We start from the raw sequence: 22015 nt of genomic DNA on the forward strand, positions 1-22015 counted from the left end.
TTACTTCTCAGAAAAGTCATTGCCCTGAGGCAGACAAGAATTTAACCACCACACATGACTGCATAATTGCTGCGATTTTTATCACAGATCTTTGTCTGCAAATTGGAGACTAGGTTGGAAAAAAATTGATAATTCAACCTATTAATCAGTACACAAAGCCATAAAAGGAGGTCAGTGAAGCAACTGGGTCTATTTTAGGGTTCATGTTCATCTTTCTCTTTGATCTAAATCTTTCTCTTTCAACCTTATACTTTTCAATCTTGTACCATCAAAGGCAGGGGAACAGCTATGAACTAGTGCTAGGATCTAGAAAATGTTCTCTTCTGTTTTTTGTCGTTATCGTTTGCATTTTCACCCTGACATCACAGACAATTAGGGTGAGAGACGTGTACAGGAGGAGAACCTCACGCATCCTTTTTAGGTGATTTGTGTCTTTCTTTGTTATTTTCTCAGATAGATTTTATTTCTTGATTTCTCACCTCAAAAGCTAAGAAATAAAAAGCAAACACCAAATGTTTGGAATACGTTTTTCTGAATTACCAAAAACCCTGCATTTTGGGGAGGTAAACGAATATAAAAGTAATATATTTTAATTTAGCGTGTGTTATATTTAATTGTCCTATAATCCAGGTGATAGATCCTTTTTTTTCCTTCTTTGTGCCAACAGGGTTGGACAAGGAAACTAGCCTATTGTTTTCTCTGACAAAATCATCCTGAGTGTATCTTTGCTGCACCATTGTTTACACCGAGACTGCCACTGATTTGGTGTGTTGGAAGGTGGAATCTACAGTATTCTTACTCTTTTGAGTTTGCATAGACAACCATGAAAAAGTTGCAAGAAAATTCACACTCAAGTGTCCCCCATGGAACCTGCCACCACTTCTCAAGCTGTTCCCTCATCTTCCCCTTTAAATTCCTCTCCTTATCCCTGTCTTCCACCCTTTCTTGAGTGGACAATTTCCCCAGGAGATAGTAGTTCACACACAGCCTCTTGTTCAGTGGATGTGATCAAAATGGAATCTGGAATCATAGTCATTTTCTTCTCTACCTCTCCAGAATTAGCTAGAAGAAAAGGGACATGTCTAGTCCTGAGGTTAGAGGACATCAAGAGTGATCTTCCACATTGGTTTATAGTTTGACTATTTTGTTTTTTGATTTTCTTTGTCCTAGAATACCTTAAAAATAAACTATTATACATCTCTTGCCCTGAAACCTGATTTACCAATATAACTTTGTAACTCTTCAATAAGATACTTATGTACATTTTGAATTATTCCCTCCTTCCCCCTCAATGATGTAACTAAACCTATGATGCTTAGAGAGTATCACCTTATCTGACTTCAGATTACTTTACAAGGATCTTTTACACTAATTTAACTCAAGAATGTGCCCAGTCCACCCTTCCATATTCTTGGATTTTTCCCTGGCGGGTACGGTGGAGAAATAAAAACAGAATAATAGGTAACAGTTGGAAAATGGAAGAACACTGGAATGTGGAAAGGATAAAATAAAAATTGTGTGTAATCTTAATACATGGAGATAACCAGTGCTTGTATTTTGGTGTGTCATCTTTCTAGTTTTTTGTATGTATATTTTAAGCAAGATGAAAACTGATATTACCTTAATATTACAATGAACTTCCTTCATATCATTACATATCTCTTGAAACTATGAGTTTTTTCATCCCTAAATGTATAAGCATGTCTTCCAAGAATTAGCACATTTTGTTAAATTATGTATATCATCTCCAAAGATTTACATTATAAATGATACCATGATATTATCTAATAAACAGTCCATGTAAAAATTTCTCATTTGTCCTTGTAATGTTCTTTATAGCTGTTTTTTTTTTTTTCCCTTTGTGTTCCAGTATCCAGGAATAATACAGGAGCATGCACTGAGTTTAATATTCTTAGAGAATAAAATAAGATTTTTAATGGGAGTAATATTTCATGATATGCCTGTCCCTAATTTATTTAATCATCCCCCTGCTGTGCAACATTTATATTTTCTATTTGTAGCTACTATAAATGACCCTGTGATGAACACAAGTGTACATAAAGCTCTGAGTGTATCTTTAATTATTTCCCAAGTTTATCCCTTATAGGCAGGAAAGCTCCCTGTGGATCCTGCCCCATGTGCCGTGGTCGCACATTCCCCAGCAAAAGTTCTACGTGCCCTGCGAGTAGTCCCACAGGTTCTGCTCACATCCACACTGAAGGGGCAGGCACACTAGCTTTGAGATAAGAGAAAGAGAACATGTTTCCCCTGCCCTAGGGTCTTGACAGAAGCATTGCACTTATTTTCCAAAAAAGCTACACTGAGAGGAACTGGACCAGTGCTTGAGCTTTGAAATGAGACAATCTGTGGTTTGAATGCTTTACTTCATCACAAAGCAACTGTGTTAATTTTCACAAGTCATTTCAACTCTCAGGGACAATTATGCGAGAACACATAAAATCAGTTACTGCGTGGGGCATGATGACTATTTGTTAGTTCTCCTCTCCCTCCTTTGAAAACCCCATTTTATATCTTTAGAAAGGACACAGAAAAGCCACAGGGTGCTTGTGTGGACTATGGAAGACACAGGTACCAAAATCTTTGAAATATTTCCAAGCTAGATGTTACTATTTTAGGGAGGAAAGCATTAACACAAAATTCAGTTGGAGAAAAAGAAAACCTCTGTGGATTATTTTATTTTTCATGAAAGTCCTTCAGAACTTCATGCTTGAGAGCATCCCATTACCCAACTTAAAAACCCTCAACTAATATAATATGTACTAAGTAAATAAACATAAAAACTATTTTAAGGTAGTCATCCCATTTTCATTCCTTCCATCTTGGCAATCTCACTCCTTTGCCCTGGGCTCCTAGGACACCATATGAACTTTGCTGACCATTAGCTCTTCCAGCGCTTAAAGTATTTCACACAGAGGAACGGGCTAACGCAGGCTTCCGCAATCACTGTGCTGTTGGGTGGGGCTCGGGGCGGTCCCCACCAGCTGCAAACACTCCTGCCTGCCTGATGAAAGGCACGTTAGAGGCATCTCCTGGCATGAAAAAGGCTAGCAAGCACCGCATCCTCCCCCACATACGTGCATGAGAGGGAGAGAAGTCACTCAGGTTGCCTGGGGTGCCCAGTTACACCTTTCTTATTGACAGCGAGCAAAATGGAAAAAGGTTTTGTGAGGCTAGGAGCTTATACAAATGAGGAGAATCTTTAAAAAAAAGATAATAAAAATTTACAGATTATAAAATTACATCCAGGATATCAGAGGGTCTCAAAGGAAATGAGGGGCCTGCAATTTAAGTTTCACTAGGTTCACAGGACATCTGTCCCAGGGTTAGCCTGAGATGAAGAAGGGAAACCGCAGCCCCGCCCCGACTGCCTGTGCTGCACACCCTCCCTGTGCCCCAGTTCCCTCCTCAGGAGAACGTGTTGAAAATGGTATCAGCCTCATAGGATTGTTGTGTGTATCAAATAGCGTAACACTTGCACCTGGACCATCATTCAATTCAAGGTATCGTTACCCAATCATTGCTAACTCTTGATAGTTCCTTACTAAGCTTTGACATCTACACCAGCCAGACTCTGCATTTTTGGACCCTGCCTTCTATGTCTCTGTATCTCACAGTTTTGACCAAAAACTTAGGTCTGAGGTCAGAATATTGCCTTCTACTGCTCTCATTCCTGCCCTGATGGTCCTGGTTCTATCCTTAATGGAAACTCCACCTCTGTAGGGTCCCTTGGTCCCCCAACTTCCTTTCTGTGTCCTCACTGAAAATCACAGAGTGCCGTGACTGCTCTGTGACCCAGCCAGGTACAAGGTTTGTCCCAACAGGCTTGAACCCAAACCAGGACCTTGAACATTCCCAGGCACTAATAAAGGTGTCTAGGCTGTTGCCCAAAACACTGAAAGTGGCCCTGGCCTTGAGCCAAATTCCTTAAACCCTCGTAAAAACTCCATGCCCTGACCCTGGCTGCGAACGTACTTAGGTAGAACACCCTCGCTGTCTGTCGTAAGGACTGCGGCAGCACCCTGTTCCCCTAACAGATGCTTTGCGCTCATCACCCCAGAATCTAGTGCTTCTTCCTTTAGTATCCCAACAGGGGCAGTATGAGGCACTCCTTTGTGGGAACTCCCCTGCCACCACTTTTGGGGCACTTCCCATGTTTGTTGGGACAAAACAGCTTCAAAACCTATTGCCTGAAATCTGGTCCTTTCGAGTTCCTAATCTAACTCTCACTCTGTTAGGAAATCTTCCTAAACATTCTTCAGCATTTCCAATAGTGCCTTTTATTTGACCCATTGATTCTTTTCCTTCTGGTTCAAATAGTAAAAGTCTTCCAAATTATGTAAGTCACGACATTCAGAGCTGGTATTTTTTTTTTTTTTTTTTCTGGGTTGTGTTTTTAACAGTAACGGTAGGTTCACCACTCTTGGTTCAAAGAGAAATTCCTCCCCCACCAGTTTTGTTTGGTTCTGTTTTGGTGGGGGACATCCTCTCTCTACAGAGCAGCTGGGTGCCCCATGCTCCATCCAGATGGGAAATGAATGTCCAGGGTGCTCTGAGGAGGTGGATTATCCGTTGGGTGATGGGTGTGCACGTGTGTGTGTGTGTGTGTGTGTGTGTGTGAGATGAAGGAGGCATGGTGTAGGGACAGTCCTTGCAGGGCTCAGATTGTTTCCAGAGTCTGTTTTCCTCAGCCCCCCTGTCTTGTTTCTTCAAATTGCACCCCTCCCCTTCAAGTTGTCACTCTCCTTTCCCCCGATCTTCTGTGTCTTCCAATTAACCAGTTTCTCAGAAATGAAGCACTGGCTCTGGAAACCTACTTGAAAGGAGACTCACGAGGGTTTCTTGGCCCCGGGGTGGAGATGAGAAGTGCCGCAGAAGACAGGCAGAGAAGGACCAGGCTGCTGATTGCTGCGTCCATCCCTCACACAGCTGGTTTCTGCAGAAGCCAGGGGACCCACTGGAGATGATTCTGGAGGGATTCACGCTGCTTTTATACACATCCATGTCATTTTCTCACTAGCCCTTTTCTATTAATGGGCATCATTCAAAGGCCATTTTTTAGCAACATAGATACTGAGAACAACACTCTACTAAATACAGTATCATAAGTTTTGTTTTTAAAGTCTAAATCTTCTGTTACTGTTTGAACTCTGGGCATTAAAGCTAATAATGTAAGGTTTCTTCTTTCTTCCTTTGACATAGATCTCAGAAATCATTTAAAATTTTGTTAGACATTTTAAAGGGTGATCGTTAAATGTGTTGTTGTCTCTTTTGAGGTGCTGGGAATGTTCTGTTCTTATTTGGTACTGGTTACACCTTGTGTTTGGGTTGTGAAAATGCATTGAGCTGGAAATTGGTATGTTCAATTTCTGTATGTAAATCGTATCTCAGTAAAAACTTTCAAAAATGTGGCTGACTTTTGCTGCAGGTTAGGTCCCGTGAAGCAGAAGAGGAAGCCGACTCTGAGGCAGTGTAGCATGCAGGCCATTTTCTTGTAGGAAACGCACTCAGGACCAAGACCTTTTTAAAATTGGAGAAGGAAGCAGGATTGTGCAGAGGGGTAAGTCTAGCTGCAATGCAGGCCCTGTGACACAGGCCCTCTGCCACACACAGGGACGCTCTGGAGCTAAACTGACCTACAGACTAACCTTGGCTGGGGTTGGACTGCGATAGCCCGACCTTTAGGTCCTGACAGGGTCACTGCATGCGGGCACCCTCGGGCAAGGTGGCTCTCCTCCTCTGAGGCAGTTCCTGAAGCAGCTGATAGCTGCATCTATCTCCTAGGGCACTCCCAGCACAAGAGGCAACCTAGTCCTTTTTTGCTGGGGGGATTTGGGAGATGCATCAGTGTGTTCACCCAAACTCTGGAGACCCAGACTTCAGGAAGGAAGGGGTAGAACTCTCTGTTGGCCTTTCATTTTAAAACTCCATATTATTTAATTTTTAAAAATACATGTGGGGCCGGGTGTGGTGGCTTTCGCCTATAATCCCAGCACTTTGGAAGGCCAAGGCAGGAGGATTGCCTGAGACCAGGAGTTCGAGACCAGGCTGAGCAACATAATGGGACCCCCCATCCTGACAAAAAATAGGAATATTAGCCAGGCATTTTGGCACATGCCTATAGTCCCAGCTACTTAGGAGGCTGGGCCAGGAAGGTCACTTGAGCCCAGGAGCTTGAGGTTGCAGTGAGCTATGATGATGCCACTGCACTGTAGCTGGGTGACAGAGCAAGACCCTGTCTCAAAAAAAAAAAAAAAAAAAAAAATCCACCTGGGTGTCTTCCTTTAATTTAACAAATTAGAATTTGACATGTCCACACACCAGCATCATTATTTTAGAATCATTTACAGCACATAATTCTTCTCATGCATATAGAAGTTTAAATTGGGGTTTGTCATCTGGAATTGACATAGATGTGTTCACATATATGTAGCTTTATTTCCATGCAATGTCTTCCACACAACACCCTTTCCATGCATCTTATCTTTGTCTTACTTTAGTTAGCAGTTGACTTACTTCCTATTTTTTAGTTTGATTAACTTCTATTTATGAATTTTCATCTTCTTTTGGATGTTAACTTTTGATTACTGGATGAACTTACTGTTCTTCATTCCATGCTTTCGATCACTTTGATCAAATTCATTCTTCACATGGTTACCCTCTACCAGGTACGGGAATTCAGAATGAAAATAAGTTTGAATGGGAGGGAGAAGTTTGCAAGGTATGGCGGCCGTGAGCATGCACCTTGAACAGCTTCGATTACTGGGAATGCAATCGTCTGAGGGCCTGGCTGCTGCACTTTGAAATCCATCACAGTGTCTGTGCACGGGCTATGCCTCCTACAAACTTCTACAGACTTCTGCTGAATTTGACCACGAGTGGCAGGGACAACAGTGCAGATCCAATCCTGGGATATCCAGGACTCCTCTGATGGCTGACTTTGGCTGGGCAATCCTTGGCAGCTTTGCCGAAGCAGTCATCTAAGCTTCCATCTGAACTTGTCTCGCTTTCCTCTTCACTTGAGTGCAGCCACAGGCAGCTCCTTATTTGTCCACAAAGAGTGGTGTGCTGGAGCCAGCTGGACTGGTACTGGCTCAAGAGGATTGTGTGCATCTCTTTTCAATGTGGGGTTTAGTGACACCGTGTTGAGAGCATGAAATGTGCTCAGTGGGGAGCAGTTGCCCCCATCAGTCAGCAGACATGACAAATCAGGGCTTTTCCCGGTTAGATACCTGGTTGTAAAACAACTATTAACACACCACTGTCCTAATCAGCATCTCGCCTCCTATAGTCCTTGCACATTTAATCTTGTCTGGTATGTGCTTCTCAGAGGCCTTCTCAGATGAACACAAAAGACGAGAAAAGATGAAATCTGTTTTGGACACGTTGATACAGGGCTTAGAAATCTTGAGATCCATCAAGATCATCAAAAAATCAGCAAATAAACAGAAATTTTTCAAAAAATCATCAAAATAAAATTACTTTCTCCAGTGGGAAAATTATCAACAGCCAAGAGTAAGTGATTGCCCTCAGGAAGTGAAGTTTAGGATATTGACTTTTTAGGAGAAATAACCCCTAAGATTGAGGTAGCACATATTTTCTGGCTTTGTGGCCCCTAAAACTTTTCAAATTGGACCTTGCTTTTAAGTTCCTGGTCTATGAATTCTTCACTGGGACTGGAATGATTTTTTCCTTAAACTGTATTTCTCGCTTTTCTTGCTTCATTTATCATCATAGGCCAACCCCAATTTTCCCTCTATTTCTACATTTTTACCACCTCTTCACTGCTCTTGAAAATCTCCAGGATCTTTTTTTAAAAAAATCTAACCCATGACAAGGCAATTCATAAAATTTGCCTTCTGTTTTTCTCAAATATTTCACCATTTAAAAAATATATATCCCCCAAGTCTTTTTCCAACTGCTTCTGGCCCAAGGCAAATCTTTCTTACTTCCTGCAACCTGGAGGGCACCAGTAACTCATCCCGTTGCAAGGCTTGGCTTTTACACAGTAAAGATTTTATTCCCCCCACGATGGCTCTGATTTTACTTCCATGCCAGGGGGTCCTGGGCATTTCTGACTTGGTCTCCTTTCCGCTGGGCCTTTGCCTCCAACCTTGTGACTCACAGACTAATTCTAACCAGTGTGTGTGTGTGTGTGTGTGTGTGTAGATTTTGGTTATATATACAGGTTTTTAAGAATTGTATTTACTGGTTGCTAAAATTTTTTAATTAGGAAATTAATCTAAAAATTGAGATTTCTAGCTTCTTTTGACAAACTGATTTATATGGAAGTACTGGAGCCTCATTTATACGTGACAAAAATCAGCTAGAGTCCTTCAGCAAGGTACAGGATCTTCACATGTGCTGTGCCCTCTCCCCCAGCTAAGTCAATGCACTTTTATTAACTCCTGGAGCCTTGAGAGTATTTGGGTACATGATCTCTCCTCCAGCCTCTGAGCTAACAGGAAAACTTCCTGGAGTGGCGGCCTCTTATCTCCTTGGACTTGCATTTCTTGAGGTGTGTATCACAGACTCTTCAGTCACCTCCACTTGACACTGAGAACGAAAGCTCCCTCCAGTTCTCGAAAAATAAATTAAAGGAGCCTGCATTATCCCTCATGTGACATTGAAAAGACAACCCAAACATGTTTGAAAATGTCCATGCATTTAAATTTATTCTCCATCAGAGAGTATATACAAGTACAGATACATATATTCCCTCCCTCTGCCATATTCCAAACTCAGAAGCCCATTTTAGGTTCTTTCTAAGGCCTAATGACAGCCTCCTTTGGTACTGTTTGGCTTTGCCTGTAGAACAGAACATACATTATGCATACAAAGGGAAGGATAATAAAAATAAAATTTGCCCAAGCCAATAAAGGCTTTGTGCTTTTGTGGCAGTAGAACAGTGTTTAACTATTGGGCTGTTCTTCCCGCCGCTTTGCAATGGGTTTTCCACCTATGTCATTAGGGAAGAGACTGTACTGTGGCTCAGGTAGTCAAGGCTATTAATTGATGTGGTTTAAAGTGCTTTCAATTATATACTTTGTAAGCTAATTTGGAGTGAAAATAGATGCAGTGAAATTTGGTTATAAATGCCACCTTTATGGCCCAAATTTGTCTGCCCTTCGGGATTCATGTTCTGTGCATACATATGTATGTCCAGTTGGTACATGCGTAGCTGTAAATAGCAAGCTTCCCATGCAACAAAGAACCCCATCAAGCCAGGGATTTCTCTTGACTCTATTACTGACATTTAAATTGTTTTCTGCTGTCATTTGCAGGACAGTTCCTCTGAGAAAAGAAATGTGTTAAAATGCAACAATAATAGTGATAATAATGATGAAAGCAATTGCTTATGGCGCTTACTCTGTGCTTGGGACTGTTCTGAATGCTTAAACACATTAATTCACTTTATCCTTGCAGCAGCCTGGAGAGAGTTACTGCTATTATCTTCAGTTTCTAGGCGGGGAGATGAAGCACAGAGAGGTTGAGAAGGTTGCCCATGTTCACAGAGCTAACAGTTAGCAGAGACAGGATTTGGACCCAGGTGGTCTGGCTCCAAGTCTGTGATTTTTAATCATCATTATGGTTGCAGCATAAATCATATCTCTCACGTACTGAATGTACAAAGCTGCTCTTATTAACTATTCAGGAGTTGGACGAAATGTTTTTATTTTTTCTTATTAGCTACTATAGGAAGAGGCTGAGAATAAGTCTTTTTAACAGAGCAAGCAGTGAGTATTGGTACCGCTGTTAGTATTCTGCCTCTAGACATCAGATTCTGTTTTGTGTTCCTCTTCTCACCTCTACCGCCTTCATCTTTCACTTCATGGACCATACCTTGATTCTGTGTTTGAATTTGGATCCTTATCTTTTCCCTGGAAGTTTGGCCCTCTGGGGACTGTCCCCCTGGCTTCCTGCCGCAATGGCTGATGGCCACAGCTTGGTGCTCAGGTGAGCAGCCCCTGAGACACGCTGAGCTGCCGTGTGGCGTGTATGAAATCCAGGCAAGGAGAATACCTGTGACTTGAAGCATTTTCTATGCATATGTACTTTTTCTCTAATAAGATTATAATCTCTTACATAATGTATCCCAGATGGACATAATTTCTCGCATTTATTAAACATCTCTTAAAGGCGAGTCACTGTGCCTTCTATTTACACTACTATTAGAAAGGTTAAAGAACTGCCCAATGCCAAAATCTGCCAAGTTGGATACCCACCCAGCTCTACTAACACCAGAGACTACTTTTAAACCACTGGGCTGTATTATTCTTCGATAGAAAGTAGTTAGCTGAAGGAGCCAGTTTGTTTGATTGAACATCTGAGTGTGAGGGAAACTGTTGTCCGTGAACGAGGAGAGAACAGTCAATCCCTTGGCTTTTAGGGACAGAGAATCAGCTCAGCTGACAGGTTGCAGGGAAGGAGGGATTTTAATGGCAATCGTCGTATACATGCTACATAGGAGCTGAAGCTGTTAGGCAGCATTTCTTTATTCCAGGAAAGACTGAGGCTCCAGAAGAACATAGGGCCAAGTACGGAGCCTTGGAAGGAAGCCTCGGTTCAGTGTCGCCTACAGGGATTGAAGCGGCCGCAGCACCCAGGCACGCGGAAGAGCACCCAGTAACCAATGACGGTGGCCACTGGGACCCTGAGGACTGCGGTGCTATTTCAGTGTCATAGAATTCATTCAGAAATCATTTCTATGAGAAAAAAAAAAATCACAGGGGGGAAGGAATAAGATGTTACAATACACCCAATTTTTTCTTTTCCTCCGTATGTTTGAATTTTCTTCCTCTCTTTCTTCATTTTGCATCTGGTTGACCAGCATAGGTTAAAAAAAAAAATTCATTTCCTTTTCTGGGCCCAAAAGGTAGGATCCTGAAAGGGCAGCAAAAGTTGTCATAAAACAGAGGCTCAGTTTAGTAAAATCTCACATTTTTGGTTATTAAGTAACCAGAGGGTACCACTCATATTTCAAACTCAGTGTCAGCACTCTGGATCCTGAAATAGCCAATCGTTTTCTCAGGATGGCGCAGGGTGTGCCGGTTGCCAGGTGGGGACATTCGTCAGACGTTCCTGACAACCTGGCATAACGGGACAGAGTGTCAGCGTCGTGAGTGGCAGCCCTGCACCTTTAGAATATTAATAAAACGTGGTGGATCCTGATTCCTGATTAGGAATTGGGCATCACGAGAAATCAATCATTAAAAAACAATTCCCATATTTTATAAGGATATATTTTTTGCATGTTTTCCATTTTAGCACCCTTCACAAGGCCTCTCTTAGAAAAGACTCAAGATTGCTTTTGCCTTTGCCTTCTGTTCAGGTCTACACAGAAACAGCCTTGAGGCCTGCTACTCCCACGCCTTAGCAGAGAGAAAAAACCACTGTCTGAGAAAGTTTGTAGTTAAGAAAGTTACTATTAAATGACTGGAAATAAAGGAAAGGAAAACAATTTTGTCAATTTGGGCCAATGCTGACCAGCTAATTGTTTTGCATGCTAATTGAGATTCAATGAGAAGAAAAAAAAATCAATGAGCTGAAAAGGCATCTTATTTAATCTAAGAAACCTATTCCAAAAAGTTTGAGAACAACTCTTTTCAATAGAAGTAATGAAGCTTCATTAAGTTAACAAATGCTAATTTCAAGTTAGTGATCTCAGGGGCTAGGCTGTTTTAACAGTAGGGTAAAGCCAGGTGCCTTATCAAAGATAACCCAAAATATTAAACAGCAGAGAATTTTATCTTTCTCTCATGTAATGATGCTTGGTGCATAAGTGGTCTCTGCCCCACATCGTCAGGCAGGAAGCAGGGCTAGCAGAGTGCCTCTGCCACCATCACACACAGTTCCAAAGTCAGCTTCAATCACGACTGTTTCAAGCTCCTGGGCGTGAGAGGGGTAAGGAAGAGTGGCAGCCCAGAGCAGGAGGTTTTTCTTTAACCACGTGACACAGAAGCATCACACATCTCTTGGTCTCAGATTCCACTGGTCACACATGCCTGCAGAGAAGGTTGGGAATCGCGCGCAGCCAAGTGCTGGGAAGAGAACATATCTGGGGCCAGGCAGCAGTCGCTCCAGCGGGTGTACCAAACCTAACAGCTGTTACCTGGGTGACGGGACTCCTTTGAAAATCCCACAGGTTTTCAGTTCCTTTTCACCCTTCGGCTAAATGTGTTTTGGAAGGCAGGATTTTTTGGTTTATAGAAAAGTAACAGATTACATCTACCCTATGCTGTGTAACACCCCAGTGGGGTCTGAGGCAACATCCTTTCAGCAAATCGATGAATATTTTTGTAGTGAAACCTAAGATGATTCATCCGAAATAGGATCAATATAGATGAAAAGCATCCTTCTGTCAGTGCAGGGCAGGTTCTACCTTCACATAAATTTTTCCCCAAACTGAGGAAAACACCTTTAGGTCTGGATTTTGAAATTGTCGGTAAGAAATTATGGAACTAAATTAATAGTAAGACCATGTAATTTAAGCACGATTAAGTAATTTAAAAGCAAAATTTTAAAAGCAATTATAATGATGCAAGGTCAGAGAATTCTTATTTCGTTTCTATCCTTTAAAATTATGGTTCTTTATACACATAACATATACTTGTGTATATATATATTGTGTGTGTGCATGTGTGTATGTGTGTGAGACAATTACATCTAAAATAATGACAGGATAGCTTAGATGGCTTCGATGGCTAGGAATAAATGACTCAGACAGGTTCCATGGCCAGCAACACAAAGCTAGGGATGTTGGAACCAGGAGAAGACAGGATGGAGCTGGGAGTGGGGAAGTCCCTGTGTCCCCTGGGTGAAATTTCTAAAAGTAGCTACTTTAAAAAGGTAAGGAAAAGTACTGCATTGTGGTTGTTAAGAGGATGAAGAAAAGACACTAGAGGAAGGCGGTCGGTGAATGGTGCTGGAAAATGCCATTGGTCTCTCCTCCAGGGCCAGCTCTCCCTCCGTCCCTTGACGCCAGGGTCCCTCTCATCAATCCTTTGCCTCCAAGCACTGCCCTGCACCATACCTCTCCCACCCCCCTTTTCAGCTGCATTTGGAGCTTGCTAACCATCCCCCAGTGTTCTCACACCCAAGTACTCATTTGCTTTCCTGCACTTACCATCGGGTAGAATGCAGAAACTATCACTCTTTGTTCATGCTCAAGAAAAACTGGTTCAGACACAGGAGAATCACAAACAGTTGCTTGTGCCGGGTCCACGTACACAATGTGAATTTGCTGCTCCACCTCTGCATGGTGTCAGCCACTCTGCAAGGTCCTGCAACCTGGGTCTAAGTGAAGGTTAGAAAATCTCTGTGCAACTAACAGTATCACTTAAGGAAGTTTGAAGGCTTCTTAGAGCAATTTTCAGTTCACAGAAAAACTGACAGGAAAACAGATTTCCCATAAACTCCCCACCTCTGCACGCACACACACACCGACCCCACAACCCAGTATCAACATCCCATGCACAAGTGGTGCATTTGTTACAATTGAGGAGCCTACATTGACACATCTTTGTTATTCAAAGTCCAGAGTTGACATTAGGGTTCACACTTAGTGTTGTACATTCTTCGGGTTTTGACAAATGTGTAGTGACATGCAACCACTTTATAGTACCATGCAGAATAGCTTCCCTGCCCTAAAAATCCTCTGTGCTCTGCCTATTCATCCTTCTCTTCCTAGTAACCCTTGGCAACCATTGATCGTTTTAAGGTTTCCATGGCTTCATCTTTTCCAGAATATTATATAGTTGGAAACCTATCATATGTAGCCAGAATGTTTTGGGCCAAGAATTCAGTGGAACTTTTTCCTTTCCGCTAGGATGGATTGCTTCCTTGCCTATGGTTTCTGCTGTGTCTGTGAGACATCATCACAGCCTTCTCCATTTTGCCTTTAATGTTGGAGAATGATTCCCACCTCTCACCATGTGTCCAATCATACCCAAAGATGCCTGACAATTGAAGACAACCTACGTTTAATAGTTTGATAGGCTACTACTCGGCACGGCAGTGTATCTCCCTCAGGAGGATCTGATCAGAACACTCATATAAAACACTTTCAGTTCTGCTATTACACTCATTTTGAAAACGCAAATTTGTTCCAACACCATTGATGTGTCAGGGAACAATTTAAGCATAATGAGAATTTCATGTTTGTTTGTGCATGATTTCATGCATGAGAAGCACCAGGTCAACAGAGAAAACTGTACCCAGCTGAACTTTGCCACACAGGATCGCATAAAACACACACATACACACACACACACACCCCTCAGACATCTGCTGGCTACCTGAATTCACCTGAGGTGTTGTAAGCCACACCCATTCATGTGTGGCATCAACAACCTTCTTTCTGATTTCATTTCTTTCCTATCTCTCTTGCTAACCCCTCCTACTACGTCATAGTAACTCACAAGCCACAATCCTTCTGATGCACACTTCCACAAGCAAAGGGCCATATTTATTACAGTATTTATATATTTCTTAACCATATAACAAGTATAATTCTGCACTATGATACTTATAAGATTTTTAACCTTTTTTTCATGTGTCAACTGACAAAACTTCTAAGTGTTATGCCCATGAACCTATACACTCTGTGGTTTTTATTGCATAGTTTTGCATATTGCAGTGATTTTTAGAAACACATATGTAGTGTTCTAGCAGAAATGACTATACATGACAGGCTGTTAAAATGGAACTCCTTTCTCTAGGATTCCACTGAGAGTCTAAGATCATCTATGTGCCAACTTCTTCATTTTTTCTTATGTTAAATTTGCAAAGGAGTTGGGAAAAAAATAGCTTTTTTATTTACTCTTGCTTTAGGTGGGCCAGTGCTAAAGTTACAGAAAGTGGAGATTTATTTGGAAATTGGAAGTGTTAAAGCAAAATAAGCCAGAAGCCATTCGCCTAGGGTTGGTTTTGTACCTGAACCCCTCACACAAGCAAACTGAAATTTAACTTAGAGGCGTTCCTGGTAAATGATTAATTTTAGGGAAAAAGCCCCAAACAAACAAAGAACTAAACCAAGCTTCAGCCAATCACAAAGAGCCAACTAGCAGCCAATCATAACCAGCCAAATAGCTGTTAGTTAAATAACTAGGGACTTTTCACTGATCACACCCGAATAAGGCAGATGCCTAACTGTAGTCAATCAGAGAATTTCTTTCCTTTGTTTTCATATTCAGCCTACAAAAGCCTACTGCTCACTCTGCTAAAGCAGAGGTCTCTGAACCTCTTCTGGGTTTGAGTGCTGCCTGATCCACGAATCCTTTCCTTCTCAAATAAACTCATTAAGTTTTTTTTTTGTCTAGAGTTTTTCTTTTCACAAAGGCTTATTTTGGAGAGTGGCTTGAACATCCAGGTCAACACCTAGATCTCTCTCTATGGGAGGGAAATGAGGCTTAGTGCCCCATCACCTATGCCTGGTGAGAGGAGCCTCAGGCCACAGAGGTGGCTTCCTGTGCATTCCTGGAGCTTGTGGTTACACAACTGAGTGGCATCTGTCTCGTACCTGAAAAAAGCCTACAGCCTGGCTGAAGTGGTCTGAAATATGTGAGAAGTACTACGTTTTGTTTATCTGCCACAACTGCTTGAAATAACCACCGATAGTGGTGTCATGGGGCCTGAGAAGAAATGGAGACAACGGCCCAGGGGACTTATGGACAAGATACACGGACAAAGCCAGAGGAGAGAGAAGATGATGCTCTCCTGGCTTTGAAGATGAAGGAAGAGCTGTAAGCTGAGGCGTGTAGGTGGGCTCTAGGCAAGGAAACACACTGTCCCCTAGATCTTCCAGAAGGAATGCAGGTCTGCCTACACCTAATCTCAGCCTAGTCAAAATGATTTCAGACTTCTGTCCTCCAGAATTGCTAGATAATAAATTGGTGTTGTTTTAAACCACAGCATTTGGGATGAAAGACCCTCAATTCTTCTTTGAAAGTGAGGCTCACTGTCACACTGAACACTGAATACCAATTTAGCCACAGGGCTGAGGCTCCCCCAGCTCAGGACCAGGCTGAAGGCTTTGAAACGGTGAGAAGAGTCTGATCTTGTCACTGCCAGGGGCACAGGGAGGCTCGGTCCAGCAGATGCATTCCGCAGTCTCTATTGATGACACATTCTGTTTGCTATTGGCAAAATATCCTTTGTCTGTGAGTAAAATGATGTTGTTTACAAGCAAAGTCGAAAGCGTAAAAGATTTTCAATAAACTCCTAAGGGCTCATTAGAATTCGGATCAATTTTACACACTCTGGTCTGGACGGCATCCCTCTATGAGTAGGGAGAGGCCCCCGAGCAGCCTGTAATGTCAGGGGAAGGGAGAGTTGCTGGAACATTTATGTGTAACAAGAGTGTAGAACGGCCTGAGCTGAGTGGAAGGACAGGCTGAAATAGCTCCGTGGGTTTGTGCATCTTCGTGCTGTGATGGAGTCAGCAAGTGAACAACTAGGAAACGCTTTTTTCTCCTCTTCTCTCTCCTTCTCCTCCTCTTCCTTTTTCTCCTGCCTGACTTTGGAAACAGAAATGTAGTTTATACTGATCTCTTTTACTCTATACTTCTTCACCTTTCTTTTACTTCTTTACTCATGGGAGACACAGGATGGAAGTCAGGTAGAGCCGGCTGCATTCCATGTTTTTCACTTTCTGGTTGGATGATCAGGCCTAGGGCCTGGCACCTTCTGAATGCAAAACACGTGTTCCTTTTTGTCTGATCCTTTTTTCATAATGTATATCATAGTAATTGGCACACATCACCAGCTCATTTTTTATTTCAGAATATAGTCTCAGGAAATCCTGCTGTGGGTTCTAGCCAAGACGATACTTGAACACCAAGTGATCCCACAGTGTGAGCTCTCGGTGATTTCTGTGGTCTGCATGGGCAGAGAAATGGTTCCAGAAAAACCTAACGTGGCTCTATTTAATTAGGAAAATAGAAAGTAGTATTACTGCATGCCTACAATTTAGTAGGTACTGATTGCAGCATTGGGTACCTACAAATATTTCACTTATTTACCATGTTTACGGCTATACCACGATGTAGCTTTAATTGTCAAACAGCACAATTTTTAGGAACCGGTGTAATTTAGGCTCTTAATAATTGGTAGAAACTTGGAATCAGAATGAGGTTTGAATCTTTTGTTTTTTAGAAAGTTTTTGACCTCAGACAATTTTCTTAACCTTTTCAAGCTTCATTTATTCAACTGACCTTTTATTGAGTATCTACAATGGGTCTGCCACTGACTTGTCCTGAAGGAATAACAGCGAGGAGAAAGAGCCCCTGCCCTGAAGAGAAAACCGTCAGCCTTCAGTCTCCTACTCAAGTGTCGAAATTCGCATGGTACCCATCTTACTGCATGTCGTGAGGATTAAATGAGATAAATTTTTATGAGAGTGTTTCACATTTAGAAGAAACTCAATAAATGTTAATTTCTTTCTTTCCCTAGTGGCAGCCTAGTGGGAAGGAAATTTTTCAGCTGGGAAACTTTTATTTGTGCTTCTCAAATAATATTAACACTGCCTTGGGGATGACTGGCTCTGAATAAGAAGTATGGGACAATATTAGAATGAAGGTAACTCCCTGGATTGATGAAAATTATAGTGAGATTTTGATCAATATTCAACATTTGACAGTAGTCTTATTATAAGAATAATTCTAATATATTCAATTGTATGGCTTGGTGAGATGTACTGGAACATAACCCCTTCTCCGCTGACAGGAACAAGTGGGAATTCGTGGAGATTTTGAATGGAATTAACAGAAGTACATATTCATGCTCTTGGGTTTCTAAAAGAGCTTGTCACAACCAGCGTAGAATCTCTCAGTAAGATGCGCCAAAAAGAGCTAAACTTTCCTTAGTATGGTAATACTTCAATTATTGATTCACAAAGGACAGGATCGCAGTTCTACTAACAGAATGAATATTCTCACCTCATATGAAACTAGACTGCAGTCTGCAAGAAAATGAAAGCTGACTTTTGCTTCTTTGGCAGATTTGTAAGGAGGCCCCCACAGCCCTCATAGCAGAGAGACTGAACGAGAGAAGTGACGACTGGTAGTGCTACCAGCCAAGGGCCACCAGGAACACCCTGGGCTTGAACAAGGTGAGATTATTGGTACTGGTGGCAACAAAGGTGGCCACGGCATGGGGACCCATGGGGCGTCTCAGGAGGAGGGTGCTAGAAAGGGCTTGTTAACGGGGCCTGGACTTATGCTAGGAGATTTTTGGTGAGTTAGCAATGAAATGTGGCTTTCCTCTGGTGCCATCAGAAAGTGGTGGAAATTCTACGCTAAAGCATCTTAATATTAAATATGTTTATCAAGGAGGCAGGAGGAACAGAGCAGGGCGTAAGCTGCAATTCGCGAGGAAGCAGCTGCTCACGTCAGCTAGGAGAGAGGATGTTGGACGTTACTGTGGTTTGCACAGCGTTCTTGTTTTCAGTCTGTGCTCACATGTTTATGGGGTGGGCTCGTTTTTTGTCTCCCTGCATCCCAGTCGCAGAGTGGCCGTGTCTGACGCCGGTGCTCTGGATGACGGTATGTGCTCAAGGGAAGGCCAGCCCTGCTGCGGGTGTCAGGCCAGCTCCCAGCTGACACCTGTCATGGGCTGCTCTCTTCTTTCTTGCCCCCTCCACCCTCACTCACGTGTGCCTCTTCCCCCCAGGTCCGGTAGAAATGGACAGCAACTATGGGCCCTATAGAAAGAGCCACTGATATCCGGAACAGGCCGAAGGCTTGCAAGTGTACAAAGTACAGGAAGGAAATAGTCTGCTAATAGGAGGAAAAAAGGGAGAAAGGGAGGGATTGAAATAGGGAGATTAGAGAAAAAGAGAGGGGCAGAGAGAGAGAGGGAGAGAGGGAGGGTCCACGGAGACACTCTCCTTTCCAAGTCTATAAGCTTCTTTCCTTTGTTTGGTGCAAGAAAATGTAAGTTATACGGGACCTACTCATACATGGGAATTCTCTTTTGAAATCCACACAATCTATTAGTGCATAATTTTGTACACTTGCTCTGGACTTTGGTCTGTGTTTTCCCATGGCAATGCAGGAGGTACCTGGACAAGGGACTGGAAGGTTGTCTCACATCTCTCTCCTGAATTATTTGAGAGTCTTCCATTTACTGCTCTGTGGTTAGCAGCAGTAGCCCTAGCCCAGTTAAAGAGATGGGCTGGGGCTGGGCAGTATTCCAGGGGCAGGAGGAAATGCTCCCTACAGTTTAGAAAACAAAACCAAACAAAATCAAGCTCCAACACAAGCAAATGGCCTAAGGGCCGTCAAGACTGAAGAGTTAGAATTTTCCTAGGCTGTATCCTGCTGTTTCCTGAGAGGATGATGGTGCCGTTTTCCGAGAGAGCTTTCAAATGTGAAAATTGTTTCTTGAATGAAAATAGGTTTGATAATATAGAAGTGTCTAGTTCATATATTTAAACTTTACATATTTTTTTGTACCTTAATTTGGTTACCCGAAAACTAGGCTTAGAGAAATGTTTTGAGATACACTGTGGTGGAAAGGGGAGAAAATTTGTTTGGTGAGCTCTGCAAGGAAACTGGAATTCCATGCAGGAAATGATTTTTCAGCCAAAGGGAGTTTAAAATGTGCTCCCCTCTCAGCCCCCATCATTGCTACAAAGATTTGTAGTACTGATGACAGGGAGAGGAAAGAACTAACTCGTAGTGTCACTGCAAACTAGAGTGTTCGGCTGGGCAAAGGCAGGACTGCAGGAGCGTTTGCAGGGTGAATGTGGAGTGGAAGGAAATGTGGCCGTCCAAAGAAATGACCGATGCGATAATGAAGAAAAGCATAGGCTGGGAGCAAGTGTATAAGCAAACGTTAACATATGCAGGGATTAGGAATTGCCCTGAAGGAAGGTGCAGGGTTCGACGTGATGTGGGAGGAGATCAGTGTGGGGCAGGCAGCCAGCTCCAGCCAGGCAGAACTGAGACTGCTCCCATCAATCACCTGCGGAGAAAAATCTATATCCCTGAACTTACTATATTACTAGGTTGGTTCTTTTTTTTTTTTTGTAACTAACATTGCAAAAATAAACGTTATATCACATCTACTATACATTGATAATGATTTCCGTTATTCTTTTTTTTTTTCTTTTACAGCCCAGCCAGCTAAGAATCTGTTATTCTTTTGAAATCCTTTGTCAACATCAAAAAGCCTCTAGGTCCTGTTTTCTAAATACAGTAGAGCAAGGTAAGGAACCTCACCCTGACCCCTTATGAAATGCGATCTTGAGGTATCATTCTGTTTGAATAAATTAGATATGAAACATTTTTTTTTTCAGGTTGAGAAAATGTTTTTGCATGTAAACTGTGAGACCAAGTTGAAGACCAAAAAATCTAGCTAAATGTATCTTAGAATTATCATTATGACATCTAGGACCAATATGACATTCAGAACATTTATTTTCTTTCTTTCTTTTTCTTTTCATCACAAAGCATCAAGTGAAGAATATTTATTTTAAATTTTACTTAAATGCATTTATTTGTAATATGTAGTGCAGGCAAATGGTTCAAAATTCAAGTACAAGGAAATATATAATGACAAGTAAATATCTCAGGCTCCTTTTTTTGGCTCTATGATAAGCCAATAACCCTGAAACTTTGCAGCTGCAAAATGGGGAAATGAAATGAGGCCCGTAGCAAAGACAGTTTGAGTCCAGGACAGTGCCTGAAGACACTAGATATGCTGGGACCAATCTTTGCTTTGGAGGAGAAAGAAACTGAGTATAAAGTCTCTGCTCCTTGCAGGGTAGGATATGGGATTGGAAATCACTCTCATGTAGCCAGAGGAAAACAGAAAAGAGCATTATCTATTTTTGCACTGGCTTGAGTGGAGCTTAAAAAACTCCCTCTTGCCAGCTCTCACCTGGGCTGGAGTCTGAATTTCCACTGTTTATATGGTCTGAAAGCTGCAAGCAGAGAATTTAAATTTAAAGTGCACGGAGTCTATAGTGCCTCCAGGTACCTCAGAGAAGCAAATGCCAATACTCCCCAGAGGAATAAATTCTCAAAGAAGGCCTCAGAGTGACCTCTCGGAGAGAGTGGCAACAACTCCTAACTAATAAAAAGAAGTCATGAGCACAGAAGAAGCTGTTATGTGCAATTGGCAATGGAAACAGACCTATAGACACATCAGACACTGGCATTATTGAATACACAATATAAAATGGGTGTGCTTAATATATTTAAATGATTAAAAGCAGAAGTATATGAGTAAGGAAGAAGATATTACTGAAGATTACCAGACAGGTTTGGGGGAAAATACTAGAAATATAAACAGTAACAATTGAAGTAAAAAAGTCAATGAAAGGGTTAAAATAGCAGATTAGATAGAGATGAAGGAACAGTTAGTAAACTGAGTTATTCATCTGAAAAGTCATATTAAATATAATACAAAGTGACCAATACATTGAAAACAGGAAAGGTCAAGAGACAGGGAGCAAATGCAACATGCATATAATCAGAATCTGAGAGGGAGATTGCAGAAAAAAAATGTGAGGAAGGAAAATTTATTTTATTTTATTTTAATTTAATTGTAATTTTAATTTTATATTTTGAAACAGAGACTCTCTCTGTTGCCGGGTCTGGAGTGCCGTGGCATCAGCCTAGCTCACAGCAACCTCAAACTCCTGGGCTCAAGCGATCCTCCTGCCTCAGTCTCCCAAGTAGCTGGGACTACAGGGGTGCACCACCACACCCAGCTGATTTTTTCTATTTTTAGTAGAGATGGGGTCTCACTCTTGCTCAGGCTGCTCTTGAACTCCTGACCTCAAGCTATCCTCCCACCTCAGCCTCCCAGAGTGCTAGGATTATAGGCGTGAGCCACCGTGCCCAGCTGGAAGGAAATATTAAAAAAAATAATGGTTGATAATGTTTTCAACATTAATGAAAAACACGGAACCTTCAGTTTGGTAATCATAACAACTCCAAAGAAGGATAAATAAAAACCAGTCAATTCTAGGATGTATTATAGTAGAACA

Source organism: Eulemur rufifrons, chromosome 18, assembly GCF_041146395.1.
Source record: "Eulemur rufifrons isolate Redbay chromosome 18, OSU_ERuf_1, whole genome shotgun sequence".
In the NCBI taxonomy this organism is placed as follows: domain Eukaryota; kingdom Metazoa; phylum Chordata; class Mammalia; order Primates; family Lemuridae; genus Eulemur; species Eulemur rufifrons.